The sequence below is a fragment of the Quercus suber genome, unplaced genomic scaffold (genome assembly GCF_002906115.3).
Source record: "Quercus suber isolate HL8 unplaced genomic scaffold, Cork oak 2.0 scaffold_552, whole genome shotgun sequence".
Taxonomy (NCBI): Eukaryota; Viridiplantae; Streptophyta; class Magnoliopsida; order Fagales; family Fagaceae; genus Quercus; species Quercus suber.
The window spans coordinates 252,167-271,443 of NW_027070000.1; positions in this window are offsets into that span (position 1 = coordinate 252,167).

A 19,277-nucleotide genomic window follows, 5' to 3' on the forward strand; every position below is an offset into this window, starting at 1 on the left:
TTTCCATATACTGTCGTGTATGTACTACAATGACCAATCACCACTTACCAAGAGATGCAAATAAAACATTTGCTTTGAATTCATCACCGAATTGCAGAAAAAAAGCAGCACTAATGCCCAGCCAAGCAAATAAGACAAAAACGCTTAATATTATATAATATAATTAAAACCACCAACACTGTCAAGCATGAAATCAACTTTATCCAATGCTTATAATAATATCAAAAACACTAAACCAATGAAGCTATATAAATATCTAAAGTCAACCCACGGAAACAAAAATCTAAAAAACAATGACAACGATCAAACCGACGCCAAAACGTAATGGAAGACAAAGACCAATAACTTTATAGAAAAACAAAGAAGATAGATGTAAGGGCTCGATTTGCGTTTGACCTTGATTACAAATGGGTTTTCAGCCCAATCAAGCCCAAACAATAAATTTGTAGAGAGTGGGTTAAAGGTTTAGGCGCTGGCCGTCGTTCACCAAGCATGAACTCTCTTTTATTAAGAAACACTTAGAGTTAATTTACAACTGGGGGAATGCTCCTCGGCCATGGGCCGAGGAGCCCCTTTTCTTCTCTCTTTTTCCCCCCCCTCTTTACTTTACTTGCTTTTCTTATATAGTCTTCATCTTCCTATCTCCTTCTTCCATCTGTTGATCATCCATTCGCCTCCCTTCTGGCCATCCGTCCCATCAGAGGCCTTATCGGTACTCAAGTGGTTCACTCTGATCAACGTTGCCCTGCTAAGGGGTTATATCCCCATTAATGCGGCCAGAGGGATTAGGTGAATGCATTAAGTGTGAATGTGACAGCTTGCTCTGGGCTTGTCCCCTCCTAAAAATATCCTTAGTACGCTGAGGACGAAGAGGCCTTCGGCGTGGGTCAAAAAGGAGGCTTTGTCTAACTTAGCCTTGGCTGGTCAGTTCTCCTCGGCGCTGGCCTTGGGCCTATTACGCGATGGGCTGTGGCTGTCAGGCCCATGGGCCCCACAATAGATATTCACGATAAGTTAAACACAAACCCAGTTTTGCGCAGTAATACAAACAATTGCCGATTGAGCCTTTTTTTTTTTTTTTTTTTAAACAAACACAAAAATCCCTTTCACCGTAAAACACAAAAATAAATTAAAGAAAATCTGCTTTAAATTGTTGGTTATATTTCAATAATTTACTTTTGTTATTAAGTAAAAGAGAACAACACACATATCTAAGAATAAGCAATAACACAAATAGATGTGATAGGCAAAAATAATAAACAAATACTGAATATATATATAAGAAGAAATATGCAAATAATTAAAAACTCACAGGTCAAATGCATGAAGGATGAATGATTCAGATTAAGTCTTATGTTTGACACAATCTCCTTAAAGCAGATTTCGCCCCTCACATAATCACTGTAGTGTTTTGAGACTCACGGATGTTTGCTTCTCAGGATAAAATTATCTACAGCACGAAAATGAAGCACACAATTGTGTGCTTTTTGGAGAGTTTTTTTTTTTTTTTAATTTAATTTTTAGTCTTTCTTAATGGATTAATTATATGATATAATCTAAATAATTTAATTTAGTGTGAGTTTGGATAGCAAATGCGGCTGGTGTTTGCGTTTTTCCCTAGGTTTCTTGTATTGTTTACGGCACCCACAAATACAAAAAAATGCAATAAGTTTTTGCTACAGGGTTTAAAAATTACACTATTCACGGGAGCCACAAGCACTATTTATAATTTAAAATTTATTTTGCTACAGTGTTTTCAGTAATAAGTTTTAAGTTTTCAGCAATAAGCAGTATCCAAACATACCCCTTAAAGTGGAATGTAAAAATTAAAAAAAATTATTGTACTTGAGTGTGTATTTGAATACCATTTATTTTGTTGAAAACTAAAAGTTTAATACTAAAAATACTGTAGTAAATTTGTTTTTTTTTTTATTGTTGTAAATTATTATTCAAGCGTTTTCTCAATTGACTGGTCCATAAACAGTAGCATGGACTAGCCAAAGAAACGCAACCCCTGTAAACGCAAACGCGGCCTGTCCCAAACGCACCTAGTCCTGTCTTTCGGCACAGCCGCACTTGTTGTCTTTCCAGTGAGAAACGATCCGTCGAAACGCACAGAAAAATGCGGTTGCAGTAGATCACCATATATTAGTTGACGATGGACACGTTTAATACAAACTTCAAATCCAAAAAACAATTAGCAACATAAAAAAGCACTAGCCTCCAAACCAGAACTTTCAACTGCCACGAATATGAATATGAAAAATATTCTCCAGGTGTTGTTTGTTCCAATCATCACACAATTGCTCAAACTCATCTCAAAGTTTCACTCTCAGCATCCACAGCCTTCATCTTCTGGTGATGGTGTCAACTCAGAAGTGCCAGATCAAGCAGCAGCTAGGGATGACGCCGTGGACCCAGGTGGTGCAGCACCAGCTGAAGCAGCTGGTTTGGTAGTTGTGCACCGCCACCAAATCCACATGGACTGGACTGAGATTATGATTGGTTTTTGTTTGGCTTCTGCCATTGACATTGCTTTAGTATCAGTTCAAGTCCACGCACAACTTTCTGCAACCTTCCACTTGCTCTCTCTAGCAATCTTATTCGCCTTTGCTTGCTTCTTCGTTAGCGAGTTCATAAAGTCCAAGTTCCTGGTGACAGCCCAAGTGCTTCAGAAACTTGGCGTTTTCTTCACCGTAACTGCGTTTTTCATGGCCATTACCATTCCATTTCCTCTTTACCATAAATTCGTTACCTGGGCCATCTATGCAATTTCCGTCTTTGCCATTTTTATCTGCCGTTGTTTGTAGCATTGGGGTAATTTTTAGCAGAAGGTGAATTACCTATTGTTGAAACTTGAACCTTAAACTTTGCTTGAGGATGTTTTTATAAGTATCGTAAACAAATTTTACCATTTTTGTCACAATTTTTTTTTTAAAATGCAGAAGATAGAGATGTCAGTGTCATCTGATGTGTCTGTCCACAGTCCACAGTCCACAATAAATCATGTTTTAAACGGAATAATTCTGAGGTATTTTATAATAATGTTTCTTCCTTCTATATTTATGGTGAAATTTGTTCATTAAATTTATGGTGAATTTCAAAGGAAGTGTACCATTTTCTCATATTTCAAAAATATTTAAGAATTTTCTCTTAAACAATTATTTTAGACTGAATCTTGTCAATTCCTATTGGATTTGGAGGGACCCAGACTCTTCAATTCTCTCTCACGCGCCAATAACGATCTCATGCCTAGGATTTAATTAGGCTTCAGTCGTGTTAATAACTAGTTGTACCGACATCGTTGTTGCCCACAGGCTACACGCTCCTAAAGCCTTGTACTCTTTTAGTTGTTAGTTGTTACATGTAATAAAAATTTGTTAAATAGAATAATCTGGTTACTTTCAAATGATACTTTTAAGCCTCTCGTTATGATGCAATGTGTACTTTCAAAAACCTGCGTCTGGTATATTTATCCAAATAAATGATCACCTGAATCGGACCAATAAACGTGTCAAAAAAAAAACCGCTTGACCTGTTTATTGTTTCTCAACAATAAACGTGTCAAAAAAAAAAAAAAACCGCTTGATCTGTTTCTTGTTTCACAACTGATTAATTATTGAACCAATTAAGCACATGTGCAGCAGTAACCGCAGCTTTCTCAAAAGCACACCAAAGCCAGCAAAATAGAAAGACAATACCTCTCCACAACTAAAACATAGCGTACAAGGGTTCACAATTGGCTACCAATAATTGGTTTTTAAAATTTCCTGGTACGAGGGTTCACAATTTAAGGTGTGATTCTTTGGATCACAACCCAATCCTCATGGTGTTTTCGGGACTGGATCCTCCTAAAAGGAAGAAAGTGTTTCGGTTTGAAGAAATGTGGTTGTCGATTCCTAGTTGTTCGGAGATTGTTGAAGCTGTGTGGAGTAGGTGTGAAACCGAGCCTATGGGAGGGATTGTAAGTAGAGTTGAAAAATGTGGTAGGGATTTGAGTTGGTGGGATAAGAATGTGTTTGGGAATGTGAAAAGGGAGCTGGAAAAATTCAAAAAACTTCTACCAAAGGCTGAGGAGGAGGCCATTGTAGGGGGTGACAATACTAGGGTTAGAGAATTAAAAAAAGAAATTGAAGAGTGGCGTGATAAGGAGGCTACAATGTGGGCACAGAGGTCAAGGATTTTATGGGCAAGGCAAGGGGATAAAAATTCGAGGTACTTTCATAGTTGTGCTACGAAAAGATATCGGAAAAATTTGATAGAAGGTATGAGAGATGAAGAGGGTTCATGGAAAACCAATCCGAAAGACATTACAGAAGTTCTTGTAAGTTACTACAAATCACTTTTCACTTCTACGGGTCATATGGATTCTTCACAGGTGTGGGAGTGTGTACCTAGGGTGATTACTGATGAGATGAATGCCCTATTAAGCCGAAAATATGAAGTACATGAGTAGAAGTGGCCTTGCAACAAATGGCTCCCCTTAAAGCCCCTGGTCCGGACGAAATGCTACCATTATTCTACTAACACTTTTGGGGAACAGTTAGGCATGATGTTACCTCCTCCATCCTTATGTGGCTAAACTCAGGTATATTGCCCCAATCTCTCAACCATACTTTTATCACACTAATCCCCAAAATTAAATCCCCTGAATTTGCCCACCATTTTCGCCCTATTAGCTTATGTAACGTGTTGTATAAAATTTTCTCAAAAGTTTTAGCCAACCGTTTAAAAAAAGTTTTACCTTCTATCATCATAGAACACCAATCTGCCTTTACTAAAGATAGACTTATCTCTGACAATATAATGGTGGCATTTGAGGCTTTACATTGTTTGCAAAGATATAAATCTAGCTCACATGGTTATATGGTAGTTAAACTTGACATGAGTAAGACATACGATAGGGTGAAATGACCTTTTTTGAAAGGCATTATGAGGAGGATGGGTTCCAATGAAGGATGGATAAATCTGATTATGTTGTGTGTAAAAACTGTTACTTATTCAGTGTTGGTGAATGGAGAACCTTGTGGAATGATTCATCCTACAAGGGGAATTAGGCAAGGCGACCGTATTTCCCCTTTTCCTTTTCTGCTTTGCACTGAAGGGTTGAATGGTTTGATAAAAAAAGCAGAAGGGAATGGGGATATCCATGGTTTCTCCCTTTGTAGAAGAGGCCTAAAACTAACACATTTGCTTTTTATAGATGATAGTTTCCTTTTTTGCAGGGCAACAATGGAGGAATGTGGCAAAGTATTGGATATCTTGAATACCTATGAAGTTGCTTCTGGTCAAAAAGTAAATAGGAGCAAGACAACACTTTTCTTCAGCAAAGCGACTGATGGTGCTCTAAAGGACCAAGTTAAAGAAGCGTGGGGTGTACCAGAAATTATGCAATATGAGAAATACTTGGGCCTACCATCCTTTGTAGGGAAAAGGAAAAAAGAAAGCTTCAACTACATTAAGGAGCAGGTGTGGCGAAAAATTCAAGGATGGGAAGGGAAGTTACTTTCACAAGCTAGAAGGGAGGCATTGATAAAATCAGTCATCCAAGCTATTCCTACATACACCATGGGATGCTTCAAAATCCCAATGGGCCTATGTAATGAGATTGAGGCCATGATTAAAAAATTCTGGTGGGGTCAAAGAGGAGACCGGAGGAAGATCCATTGGGTTAAGTGGGATGACTTGACCAAGGCCAAAGGAGCGGGTGGCATGGGCTTTAGAGATTTAGCAAAATTCAATGATTCATTACTAGCAAAGCAAGCATGGCGGCTTTTACACAATCACAACTCCCTATTCTACAAAGTGTTCAAGGCTTGGTTTTTTCCAAATACAACTATTATGGAGGCCAAGGATTCAAGAATGGGTTCTTATGCTTGGAGGAGTATACTTATAGGGAGGGATGTTATTAAAAGGGGGGCTAGGTGGAGAGTCGGGGATCGGAAAAAAATTAGTATTTGGCAAGATCATTGGCTGCCAAGGAAGCGCCCTCCACATGCATTATCTTTTCCATTGATAGAATTTGAGAACTCTAAAGTGGACATCCTTATCGACCCAAGCAGTAGGCAGTGGAATGAAGAGATGTTATATGGGCTGTTCAACACGGAGGAAGCAAAGCTGATCAAGACTATCCCATTAAGCAATGAAGCTTCAGAGGATGTCCTATTCTGGCCTTACTCAAGCAATGGTCAATATAGTTGCAAGTCCGGATATTGGTTTTTAAAAATGGAAGAAGAGTTGCCTAATGAATCACAAGAGGTCACAAATGATAAGAAGCAGCTGTGGAATGGAATTTGGTCAATGTGAGTTCCTCCCAAGGTGAAAATGCTGCTATGGCATGCTTGCCGAGAAGCTATGTTGACGAAGAGTGCTCTGTTCCGTCGTACCATCTCAACATATTCGTTGTGCGTCAGATGCCACACCCATTCAGAAGATTCGATGCATGCTTTGTGGTCTTGCCCAGAGTTAGATTCAGTGTGGTCGAATATGGAGCTTTGGAGTTTACGGTTTTTAGTTCAGTTCGTGACTTTCAAGGAGCCGTTATCGTGGTTAATTAAAAACAACCATCAGCCAGAGCTTTTTGTAGTTACGGCTTGGACAATCTAGAACCAACGGAATTGAGTTCGCCTCAACCAACCAGTTGACTCACTTCATCAGATTCCCAACATTGCAAAGTCCTGGCTAGCTGAATATCATGCGAGGCAAGTGGTTACTGCTACTCCAATGTAGCGGACTCACCGTTCTAGAACTCATTGGAGGCCACCACAATCTGAGCTATTCAAAATTAACTTTGATGGTGCCATTTTCCCACATAATAAAAAATCTGGCATTGGAGTTGTAATAATAGATCACCAAGGATTAGTGATTGATTCATGTTCAAAACTGGTACACCAGGTATTATGCAACAATGATATTGAAGCAAAAGCTGCGGGCTAGGCTCTCTCGTTTGCTTTGGATGTGGGAGTGAAACGGGCTGTATTGGAGGGTGATTCATTGACAATTATTAAAGGGTTAATGGAGGAAGAAAGTTTGCTAATACCAATGGGTTTGCTCATTGAGGATGCTAAACAGTTATCTCAGCATTTCGAAGAATTACTTTACTCTCATGCAAAGAGGGATTGTAATGTTTTAGCTCATAATCTAGCTAGACATGCCACTGGCATTCCAGATTTGTTAGTATGGATGAAGGATGTTCCTTCAAAATTTCATGATGTACTACAAGCCGATTTATTAGGCTTATCTGAATAAAAGCAATTTCAGTTGTTACTCAAAAAAAAAAAAAAAAAAAAACTAAAACATAATGTACAGTAAAATATATATGGAGAATGTTAACCAGCACCGCTTGGTGCCGGTTAAGGGCAAAACAAATTTGTTAGGAAAAGGTGTGCTTAACAGGCAATAATACGGAAATGTTAACAAGCACCACACACAAACACTGTGTGGTGCTTGCTAACGTTTCCTTTTTTGAGTTTCACTTAAAAAGAGGAAAAAAGTTGTCAAAAAATTGTCAAAAGGGGTAAAAAAATTGCCAAAAACTAAAAAATTTTTAAAAGTTACACAAAAAATTACTCAAAAGTGTGCTGTTAACGAGCACCTTATGGTGCCCGTTAACGCAACCCATATATATATATATATATATTTTTGCTAAGCTACCGTATATATATATATATATATATATAATCAAGTATTTGGCTTTTAGTTGACTTTTTCATAATTTTTCACGTCAGCTTTTTTTATTTATATTTTTTAATTTGATTTAATTCAATTTAATTCTTTTGATTTTATAGCACCAAATTGTAGAAACTTATTAATTTTTTTTAAACAAATTAAATTTAGTTGTTTAGTGCCATACAAACACTATAGTTAAAGGAGACCGAAATTATCACCTAATTAGACAATTTTTAGATAATCTTAACAAACTATATAATAACTCCATTAATATAAATCTATCCCCAAAAACGGAATATATTTTCATTAATTTGATAATTTCTACATTGCTGACATTTAAAAAAAAAAATTCTATCATATTAATGTTGATGAAATAAATTCTTTCTCTTCTTTTTCTCATTTTTTATTTTTTTATTTTTATATTAAGGTTGATTAGAAATTATAATTTCAATAGGATTTAAACTCTATAATTATATCAAATGAGACTCAACAAATATATATCATTTTTAATTTCAATAGGATTTAAATTTTATATCAAATGGACTCTATCAACATATTCATCCTTTAAAAAAAATTATATAACCAAATATTATTAGGAATCCATAACCCTATATTATATTATAAATAGTTTTTTTAGGGGTTATAGAGTTTTTCATTCCTATATTATATTTTAAATAGTTTTTTTTTTGGATTATTCTTTTTTTCAAGTTACGCATTATTTTAAGTCGAGTCATAAACCTTTAAACAAAATAAATACTTTTAATTTTTATTTAATTATATAAAAAGAGCCAATATCTCTTGCTACACTACTCTTGGTTTATTTAATTTTTTTTTAACAACTTTTGTCTTTTTAATAGGCCAAAAAGGTGAGTTTAGATGAGAAAAAAAAATTTTAATTATAAAAAAAATATTATGTCTACAATATTTTCACAATAAATCTTAAGTAGCAAGTTATCATTGACTATCATTGGTGATAAAAAAAAGTAATTTTAATGGTAGATTCAAATTAAAATCATTAATAGCTTTTCACCGAAGATTTATTGTAAAAGTATTATAGAAATATTGTAGACGTAAAAGCATTAAATTAAGGAGAATTGGTGATTGCTCTTCTTCTTCTTTTTTTTTTTTTTTTTTTTCCCTTCAAGTAAGCTTACAGCATAGAATGTAGACACACAAAAAGTGGCAAATATTTGCAAAAAACTGGTAAATATTGTACAAATTTTGCAAATGTGTGCAACATTTGCCAATTTTTGTGAAAATGTTGTGACATGTGTCAATTTCTTTTGGGTCAAACTAAAATAAAATAATAAAATATTAGACTGTGATTTAGCACAACTAAAAATAAAGGTATTGTATTGTGAAAATGTTATGACACTTTGTTGGTATCATAATATTTTCACAACTATTGAGGTGTCAGTTCCTTATAGGTCAAAATAATATATTAAAATATTAGACTAAAATAGAGGTATTTTAAATATGTTGTGATATTTTGTTGTGTTCCTAGATTTTTATTTTTATGGTTTAGCCAAAATTTGGTAAACCAAAATTCACTTTTTCAAGCACAATTTTATTTGGTTGATTTTTTTTCGCACTTTAAAATGTAAATTAAAAGAAAAAAGAAAAGAAAAGAAGACAGTTTAAAGCCCTTTTAAGTTTGGGATAATTTTATTCCTTCCTAAACTTTAAAATCAAGGAAATATGCCTAATTGTTACTCTCTTAGTTAAACCATTTTGAAATCTTACAATTCTTAAAATGTTCTATTGTAGAATGTCTAAATTACCCTTACTAAATTTTAATGTCCCAAAATAATTTTCTGTGTATTTTGAGTTTCATGTGGTAGTCATACTTGGAAAGTTGAAATAGTGATATATGGTGTTTCTTCTTGTTACCTAGAGAACATTGATTTTCCTAGGTTTAATTCTAGACTTAATTAAAATTTTATCTAATGGAAGATTCAATGACACATATATGCCTCTTGTTATCCTCCTCTTTTTTTTATTTATCTTATTACTTAAAAGTGTGTTCATTAAAAATTAAGCTAAATATCGTGGCTAGACTCATAAAATGTAAGATAATAGAAAATGAAGTATGAATAACAAAATCTTTATTGTGGATAATTGCAAGAATTTGATGAAGACCTTCAATTGTAGTATATGACATCATTCATTGCGAAAATTTAAATATTGTGACAATATCTTAGTAAAACTCAATTTCTTATTATTGGAAGAAGATGATATTCATTATTACACTTAGAAGTTTTTAGTGAATGGATACTGCATTTAACAAATTTTTGTTTTGAGTGAAAAGCTTGTCTACATGTTTTATTATTCAACAACTTGAAAAATCAGCACATACAAAAGTGTTAATGTCAGATGGAACAAACTCCATCCAAGCAGAAAAGGAAAATATAACCTTGTTCTTTGGGCCAAAGCATGCGCAACTGCATTACATTGCCTTCCCATGAGCGAAAGAGAAACTCCTCAAGGAGCTAACATGAGATAACGTGTCCCTAGCCAAATGCCCAATTAATAGCCGAGAACTCCATACCAGCCTTCTGCAGTCCCTTGATAACTACCTCCCAGTCACTTTCAAAATGGGATTTTTGCAACCCAATTTCCTTGACGAAAATCATAGCTCGCCTCGCTGCCAACATCTCCAAACACTCTACTGAATGAGGTTGTTTTATTTTTTCTGCCATCGCAGCCACAACCAAACCATTTGAGTCTCGCTCCACAACGCCCAAACCAGCTTCCTCACTTTCAGTAAACATAGCGCTGTCAAAATTCGTTTTATAAGTACTTGGGATTGGAGGTTGCCATTAATCTGCCTCACCATCTTGCAGCTATTGGAATGCACACAACAAGAGTTGTACAGCTGCATGAAGCTACTGACCGACTCCCTGATGCCGCTAAGAGGAACCGTTCTTTCTTGCAACCGTGTCTTTTTCCTGTGCGACCAAATGAACCAAGCCGTTGTAGCAAAGACTTCACGGATTCTCGGTTTCGTCATGACTAGCACCACCAAGTCTTGAAACGAACCTTGTGCAGCTTCGAATTGATTTGCCCAGTGAAAATCTCTGTCCCAGACCCGTCTAATTGCTTCACAGCCCCACAAAGCATGGTGCGTGTCCTCTTCAGCTCGGTTACATAAATGGCAAATTGGATCCATCAACACTCTCCTCTTCACTAGGTGCGTTTTTGTAGGCAAACTATCTGAGCATGCTTTCCACATAACATTTTACCTTCCCCGGCACATTTAGTTTCCATATACTTGACCAGAAACCAGCTGACAGACCTGAGCTTGAACCCGATGCTTCCTCATTCCTTGCTTCTTCGCACAAGGCTCGATATCCTGATTTTACCGAATATGCTCCATTCTTCTCAAGTGCCCAGTAAAAGAGGTCAAGTTGTGGAGTGATGCATAGCGGAATTGCCTTAATCCTTTGGGCGTCGAAAGGTACTAAGCACTCATCAATTTCTCGGCTTTTCCAGCAGCCCGAACCTGAGTCAATCAGTTCTGCAACCTTTATATCAGCATCCCTTGCCCACGTTGTAGAGATTACTCTCCCACCCGAAGCATCTAGTATCCAATTATCTTTAAATACCCTTATGGACTGACCATCCCCGATTCTCCACTTTGCACCCATTGATATTACTTTTCTCACCCTCAAAATGTTTTTCCAAGCATACGACTCCGAAGCTTTTTTGGCATCAAAGATAGTACAATTTGGAAAGTATTTTGACTTAAACACACGATAAAATAGGGAATTTTTATCATGAATAAGTCTCCATACCTGCTTTGCCAACATAGCATCATTGAACTTTGCCAACTCCTTAAAAACCCATTCCCCCTTCTTTCTGAGGTCTACAAAGTGTCTCCCAATTTTTCCAATGCTTCTCTCTCCCTTTTGTCCCCACCAAAATTTTCGTATTAGCATCTCAATCTCCCTACATAAGCTCACTGGAAGTTTGAAACACCTCATAGCAAATGTGGGGATAGCTTGGACCATCGCTATTAACAACACTTCTTTTCCGGCTTGGGATAGAAGTTTTTCCTTTCACCCTTGTAATTTATTCCAAACCCGATCTTTTATATAATTCAAGCTTGCCCTCTTATTTTTTCCAACCACTGCTAGAAGTCCCAAATACTTTTCATACTGTTTTATCTCTAGTACCCCAAGTAGCTCTTTTATAGAATTTTTTGCCACATCACTAATTGATTTGCCAAAAAAGAGAGTAGTTTTCTCCTTGTTTATTTTTTTACATGAAGCAATTTCATAGACCTCCAAAATATTTTGTATTGTTGTGACATCTTCCAGCCTTACTCTACAAAATAGCATGCTATTATTTGTAAAAAATAAGTGAGATACTTTTGGGCCATTTCTACAAAGAGAATATTCCTGAATTTTTCCCTCCCTAACAGCTTGATTTATCAACCCATTAAGCCCCTCAAAACATAATCAAAAAAGGTATGGAGATAAAGAATCCCCTTACCTCAACCCCCTAGATGGTACAATATGCTTCCTTGGTTCCCCATTCACCATAATAGAAAATGAAATAGTACTCACACACTCATAAATCCACCCAACCCACTTTGAATGAAACCACATCCTCTCCATAATTTTTTTCAAAAAATCCCACTCCACCCTATCATATGCCTTACTCATATATAATTTCATCGCCATGTAATCATCTTTTCCAATTTTTTTTTTTGTTTGCATATGATACAAAGTTTCAAATGCCACTAATATATTATCTGAGATAGCCTTATTTGCTTGGAAAGCATTTTGAGACTCAGAAATACTGAATGACAAAATCTTTTTAAACCTATTTGCAAGCACTTTGGATATTAATTTGTATAGAATATTACAAAGAGCTATAGATTGAAAATCAGAAATTTTTCAGGACTCTTCACTTTTGGAATAAAAGTGAGGAGAGTATGATTCAAACCTGGTGGAATTTTTCTGGTATTCAAGCAATCCAAAACTGCATTAGTCACCTCTTCACTAATAGTTTGCTAATAGTGTTGATAGAAATTGGGAGCAATCCATCAGGTCCCGGTGCTTTTAATGGTGCCATCTGATTTAAAGCCATATCAACCTCCAACATGAAAATTCACCCAACAACTCCCTATTCATCTCTTCGGTCACTTGTACACATAACTCCATTTGAATTTTTTCAACCCCAAAATCCGTTTCCTTCTAAATCTTTGGGAAGCTCTATTATGAAAATATCTAGAATTTGTGTCACTTGATTTCATCCAATGAGTCTTAGATCTCTGTTGCCATAATCTTTCTTCTTGCATTAATAAACCCGCCAGCTCCTATTTCAGATTTACCAAGGCAGCCCCACTGCCTCCCCTCAAAGCTACTTCTTCTGCTTCCTTCATCAGCCTCTTCTTCTTTGCAATTTCCCACGTGACATTGCTAAAGCAACATCTACTCCATCTCTTTAATTTTTCTTGATAGAATTTTACCTTCCTTACCACCTTTCCCATCAGATTATCCCCACCTCCTTCACTCCATGCTCTTGCAGTTACCATGACATCCCTCATCCTTAAGCCATATTTGCTTAAAGCACCATGGTTTATTTGGTTTCACCAGTATCCCACTAGGATGGATTAGGATAGGCTTATGATCCGAAGACCCACACTCCAAAACCACAACCTTTGCCGCCGGGTATTTTTCAAGCTAATCATTAAAAGCCATTACTCTATCTAGTCTTTCCCAAACCATAACATTATTAGCACACTTCTTGAACCACGTAAATCTACTCCCACAAAACCCAAATCTATCAACTGCACTTATGCAAAGCATCCTAAAAATTAGACATCTGAAAATAAGGATGTAATCTCCCACCCTTTTTTTTCGACGTCTTGGTAATCTCATTAAAATCACCTGCACAAAGCCAAGGAGCAGAGAACCGATTTTGTAAATTTTGTATCAAATCCCACGACTCCATCCTTCTTTGAGTTTCTGGCATACCATAAAACCTTGTAAATCGCCACTCCTCCTCCTTTCCTTTATTGATTAAAACATCTATATGATTTAAGGAGGAAGATTCAATATCAACTACAACCCCCTTTTTCCAAAAAAGCGCTAATCCACCACCAATTGTAACTTTTAAGACTCCAAAGTATTCCCCCATCTATAGTCTTTCTTTAATTCCACTTAGCCTTGCTTCAAGTAGCCATGTCTTGGCTAAAAACACAACTGCAAGATCTTGTACCCGGACCAAATTCCCGAGCTCTTGAACTGTCTGGTAGTTCCCAAGCTCCTGACAGTTCCAACATAAAATACTCATTGGTTCTGGCGGGGCTGGACACCAGCCTCTACCACTTCATTGTTGATAGACTCCTTTCCATAGGTGACAATCTGTTTTTTCTTTTGTGTTTCTGCAACACAAAATTCCTTTGGCGGACTTCGCTTCCTTCCCACCCCAGCTTCAAGAATAGATGATTGCTCCAACTTGGGCTTTTGTGACCGTGTCCATGTAGGAGTTTTCCTCAGGCCTTCGTTGATTTTTTTCCCACCCTCATTGCCCTCTTCCCATGGAGTTGTATCATGGTACAATTTGTTTAATCCACACGTCTTTCCCTCATTGCCTGAAGAGTCCTATGCGGATTGAACTTGATCAGTAACTATCTCACCCTTACCCGTTTCCTTATACTTTTTTAATTCCACGTCAATATCCTCTAAGCACTGCCCAAAGATTTCATTAGGGCATTCACGTGGCACTTTTAATTTCGTAACAGAATCCCCATAATTGGATAATATCTCTCCCTCATTTAATGCTCAACATTCCTAGTATTATCTCCAATTAACTCCCTTAAATCATGCTGCTCACCCCTGAACTTGGATGGAAAGTTGTTAACAAGGGAATTTAATGCCTCTGAGGATTTTTCATTCTCAATAACTACCAGACCATCAATGGGTAATAATTTTGCATTCAAACCAAAAATCCGTTGCTTAGTAACGCCTGCATTAAAGTCCTCCGTGTTTTCCTCAGTTTCCATTTAAATATTCTCCTCCACCGGCGCCACCTGAGCTTTGATCACCTCCTCCACGTTGTCACAATTTTTTCCTGAAGTGCCGGAGCTTCATTCATACAACCTGGATTTGTCATAGAAACCAGGGACATAAATAATCTTTTAGGTTGATGGTTTGTATGGTGCTTCTTTAAGGGCTGAACTGAATTGCTTATGTTCATCAGTGAGCGTACACTTGCTCTGAATCCATAGCAGATAGTCTTTATCGGAGTGCGACAGCCTTCCACACCAGTAACACAGATTCGGCAAACGTTTATACTTAAACTGAATCGAGGATTTTTTCCCTTCCTCAAAAGTCACTAATCTCTCTTGCGTAAGGGCCACCCTAATTCTTACCCTGAAAAAGCTACCTCCCTCATCTATTTCTGCCCCAATAGATCGCACCACCTCCCTCGCATTCTCACAAATAGTCTCAGCCACTTCTTTGGACATGTAATGGAATGGGATGTCATGAACTTGCACCCAAAACATTGCCATCTTAAAGCTTAAGGACGCAGCAAGGTACCCTTTTCATATTTTTGAACACGCACAAGATGTTTGTCAAAGCTCCAAGGTTGGCCCACCATAATCCGGTTTACTTCTTGCTCATCCTCAAACATAAACGACACCTTATGGTCATTTAGATTTCGAATTCTAAAGCCATCACTACACCTCCACAGAAGTTTGAAGGTCCTGCCCATTATCTCCATGTTTAAAATGCGAGGAGTATAAAATTTTGCAGCTAAATAGTACTTAGTCCCTTTTGGTGTTTTAGGCAGAATTATACTTGCATTCTCTTTTTCAGATAAGGTGAATTTTCCCCAACACCTTGTGAGGTCATCCATTGTTGTCCCAAAAATTTTTGCAACTCCAATCAATATCAATAAAATCTGTTTCCCAATAATCCCACAAAAAAACCCAACAAGCTCCACAAGCACCTTGGTACTTGAGAGAACAAATGCCCCTACATAGAGGGACAATACGTTCTACAACCTAAGAGAAGATGAGAGTCCACCTTTCTTAGTAATAGAGAAACTTCAATTTGTAGCAATAGAGAAATTTCTTGAGGCTACCTTAGGAAATCAACCATCTTTTGCTTGGAGAAGTATATTGGCAGCTCATGCAGTGATTAAAAGAGGTGTAAGAGGGCAAGTGGGTGATGGTGAACAGGTTCAGATATGGAGAGACAAGTGGCTCCATAACTCGAGCACATATAGGGTAGTCACACCCGAGAATCCAAGCCTGCAAGGGAAATGTGTTTGTGAACTCATTGATGGTGACCGAATGAATTGGAAGGAGTACATGATACGCCAAGTTTTCCTCCCCTAGGATGTGGATGCAATCTTAAGCATCCCTCTAAGCACACATGGAGCTAGAGATCGTCTGATATGGGCGGAAAGTAAGAACGGAAAGTTTACGGTACGGAGTGCATATAGGTTGGCCTAAGAAATATCCACTCAAGGGAACTTGGTTGAAAGCTCAGACCCTACAGCCCTGAAACAGGTTTGGAGGGACCTTTGGAATATGCGGGTGCTGAACAAGATCAAGCACTTTGCATGGAGGGCCTATAGAGACATCTTAGCCACAAAGGAGAACTTATGGAAGAGACGCATCACCAAGGATAATCTGTGTGAATACGGTAGGAAAGAGCCGGAATCTGCATGTCATATTTTTTGGTTGTGTGATAGTGCAAAGGAGGTGTGGTCGTCCAGTAAGCTGATTTTACCTATTGAAATCAACCCATCTTGGAAGTTCATAGATGCACTATGGAAGCTACAATGATGGTCGGACTCATGCCCTGACTTGGTGGAGTGAACAATCATGTTGTGTTGGGGACTATGGAAATACCAAAATAAGAGACGACATGGTGGAGTGCGTAGAAATGGATTATCTATCGTAAGAAGCTCGTTAGGTTTGTTGGATGAGTTTCAGGTAGCGAATGAGAAACCACAACCCATGAGAATAGTGCCTATGAATGAAACCAAATGGTGTCCTCCACAACCGGGTAGCTACAAGGTCAATGTTGATGGGGCAGTTTTCACCAAAAGGAAGCAAGTCGGTTCTGGGGTGGTGATACGCGACTCAGTAGGAGAAGTGGTTGCTGCTTTAAGCCAAAAACTTCCGTTAGGTGCATTGGAGACTGAAGCCAAAGCAATGGAGGTTGCTGTCTAGTTTGCGTTGGATGTGGGAGTTCATGACATCACTTTTGAGGGGGACTCCCTCAGTATCTGCAACACACTTAAAGGTGTGAGTGAGGTGTCTTTGTCTGTGCAAAACATTGTATTCGGCCTGTTCCATCTTGTACGAAACTTTAGATCCTATGCTTTCTCCCATACCAAACAGTAGGGAAATATCCCTGCCTACTTATTGGCCCAACACGCAAGTAGTGTAGAGAGCTACATTGCATGGCTAGAGGAGTGTCCTAGTTTAATTGAGCACGCATGTGCCCGTGATATTTGTACTTTAAGTCTTTTTCTTAATAAAAGTTTCTGTCTTCTTATAAAAAAAAAGAAGAAGTTCTATATTAATTTTCTCAATTTTATCACTCAAAGAGGCAAACACGTGCCACCCAAACTAGTACTCTAAGAAGCACTAACATGCGAGTAAGGGTACAATATGATGAGGCGGTAATTTTTGAAAAAATAAGACACTAGTATGGTGGTACAATGTATATTAAATAATTATTAAATATATTTTAATTTTATTTTCTATATATTAGTAAGCATTTATTTTTCATATAATGTTAAATAAATATCAAATTAAAAGAAATAATGGACAATAAGGCTAATCTATGTCCATTAAAGGATGTACAAAAATTTGAATACAAACCAAAAATAAAGATATTTACTAATTTTCCAATGTACTATTACTATTCAAAGCATGAATGATCATTTGTTTTGTGAAAGGGTATTTAATTTCTCGTGTGTCCTGGTCGTATCTTGCATTTTTTTTTTTTAAAGAACACACATGCAGAAGTGTTTCAAATATGTCAAGTGTTCAACAAAGGTATGGTACCTCAAATGAAGTGTTTTTACTTCATAGAATTTACTAGATAGAACGAAAAAGAAGAAGAAGAAGAAGTAATTATATAAACAGTAGATTAGATACTGCTCTGCCTGATTTGAGGAGATTAGGCAAGCAGCAAATTTCCAATGTATCATATTATTAATGGAGCTTGTGACTGGTGCAAAAAAAGAAAAAAAGGAGTTTGACTGGTGCAACATGTCAAAGTGATTATTTAAGCTTTAAGTCCATGGTTGCAAATGAAACATACATGCGGTTAGAATTTTTTTTTTTTTTTTTTTTTTTTTTTAACAAATATACACACAAAGAAGAGGGAGTGAAGTTCTAACATAAAGGCACGACAAAAATGACCAAATATGAAATACCATGTTTAGGCAAAATAATTAGTGATATATCACTGTTTATGAAATATTTAGCAATTTACCATTATTTTGAAACTTGAGTTCAATATAGAACTTGAGTTTATGAAAATCAAGTTTTAAAAAAATGTGACACTATGGTAGAAACTAATCTAATATTTTATAATTTAAAAGTCCACGTGAAACTAGAGTTTCATAAACTCAAGCTCCTTGTAATGTAAAATTTGAGCTCTTGAACCTTGAGTTCTTTAAAAATTTGAACAAGTGGGTGAGTTCCAAACACTTTCAATTTTGTTTCTTTTGTTGTCTTATCTCAGTTAACGTCCTTAGCTATTGTGCATAAAATAAAAGGAACTATAGTGGAAGATAAGCTCCCATGTGATCCAACGAAGGAGAGAATTCACACACCAATCTTTTTAGTCTTGTCTTGCAAGGATGGATCCAGGATTTCAAGTTAAAGGGCCAGAGTATAAGAAAAAAAAAAAAGCTCTAAATAGGCATCCATATAGTATTAACAAATTATAAATACACAAAATCGTTGTTTCTTAATACATTAAGATGCAATTATATACCAATAAAGACAAAAAAAACAAAAAACAAAAAACAAAAAACAAATTTTTTTTTAATACTAGACTTGCTAGGATATATTTATTTATTTATTTTTGTTGTTGTTGAAGTTAGAGCATTTACAATAATTGTACTAAAAAATTTAGTTTTTAGCATCACAAAAAGTTAATTTATCTATTTTGCCATCTCACTTTACAATACACCAACATCAAATATATATTTTTTTTTACCTCTTCATTTAAAATAGTATAGACAACTCATTAGAATAATAAAGGAAGAGAGAATTTGAGTTTTTTAATTGAAGGTAGAGAGTTATTCTTAATAATGTATTGTATTTTATTTTTAACAACTTGCTACAATTAACTGGTATTTATACTATAGTTGCAAAAAATTTAGTTTTAACTTTTCTAATAACACATGTTTTTTTTTTTTTTTTTTTGGTGTTTTTGGTAGAAATTTTTTTTTTTTCTATAATACAATTACCATTGTGAATATTTTTATTGTTTTTATTAAAATTTTGAGTTAGATAGTTGCTAGTTAGAGAAAGGTCTAAGGCTTTGAAAGGCAACTACAAAAATGATATACTATATAGTAAGTAAAAAAAAAAAAATTGGACCCGGGCTCCCATCTGG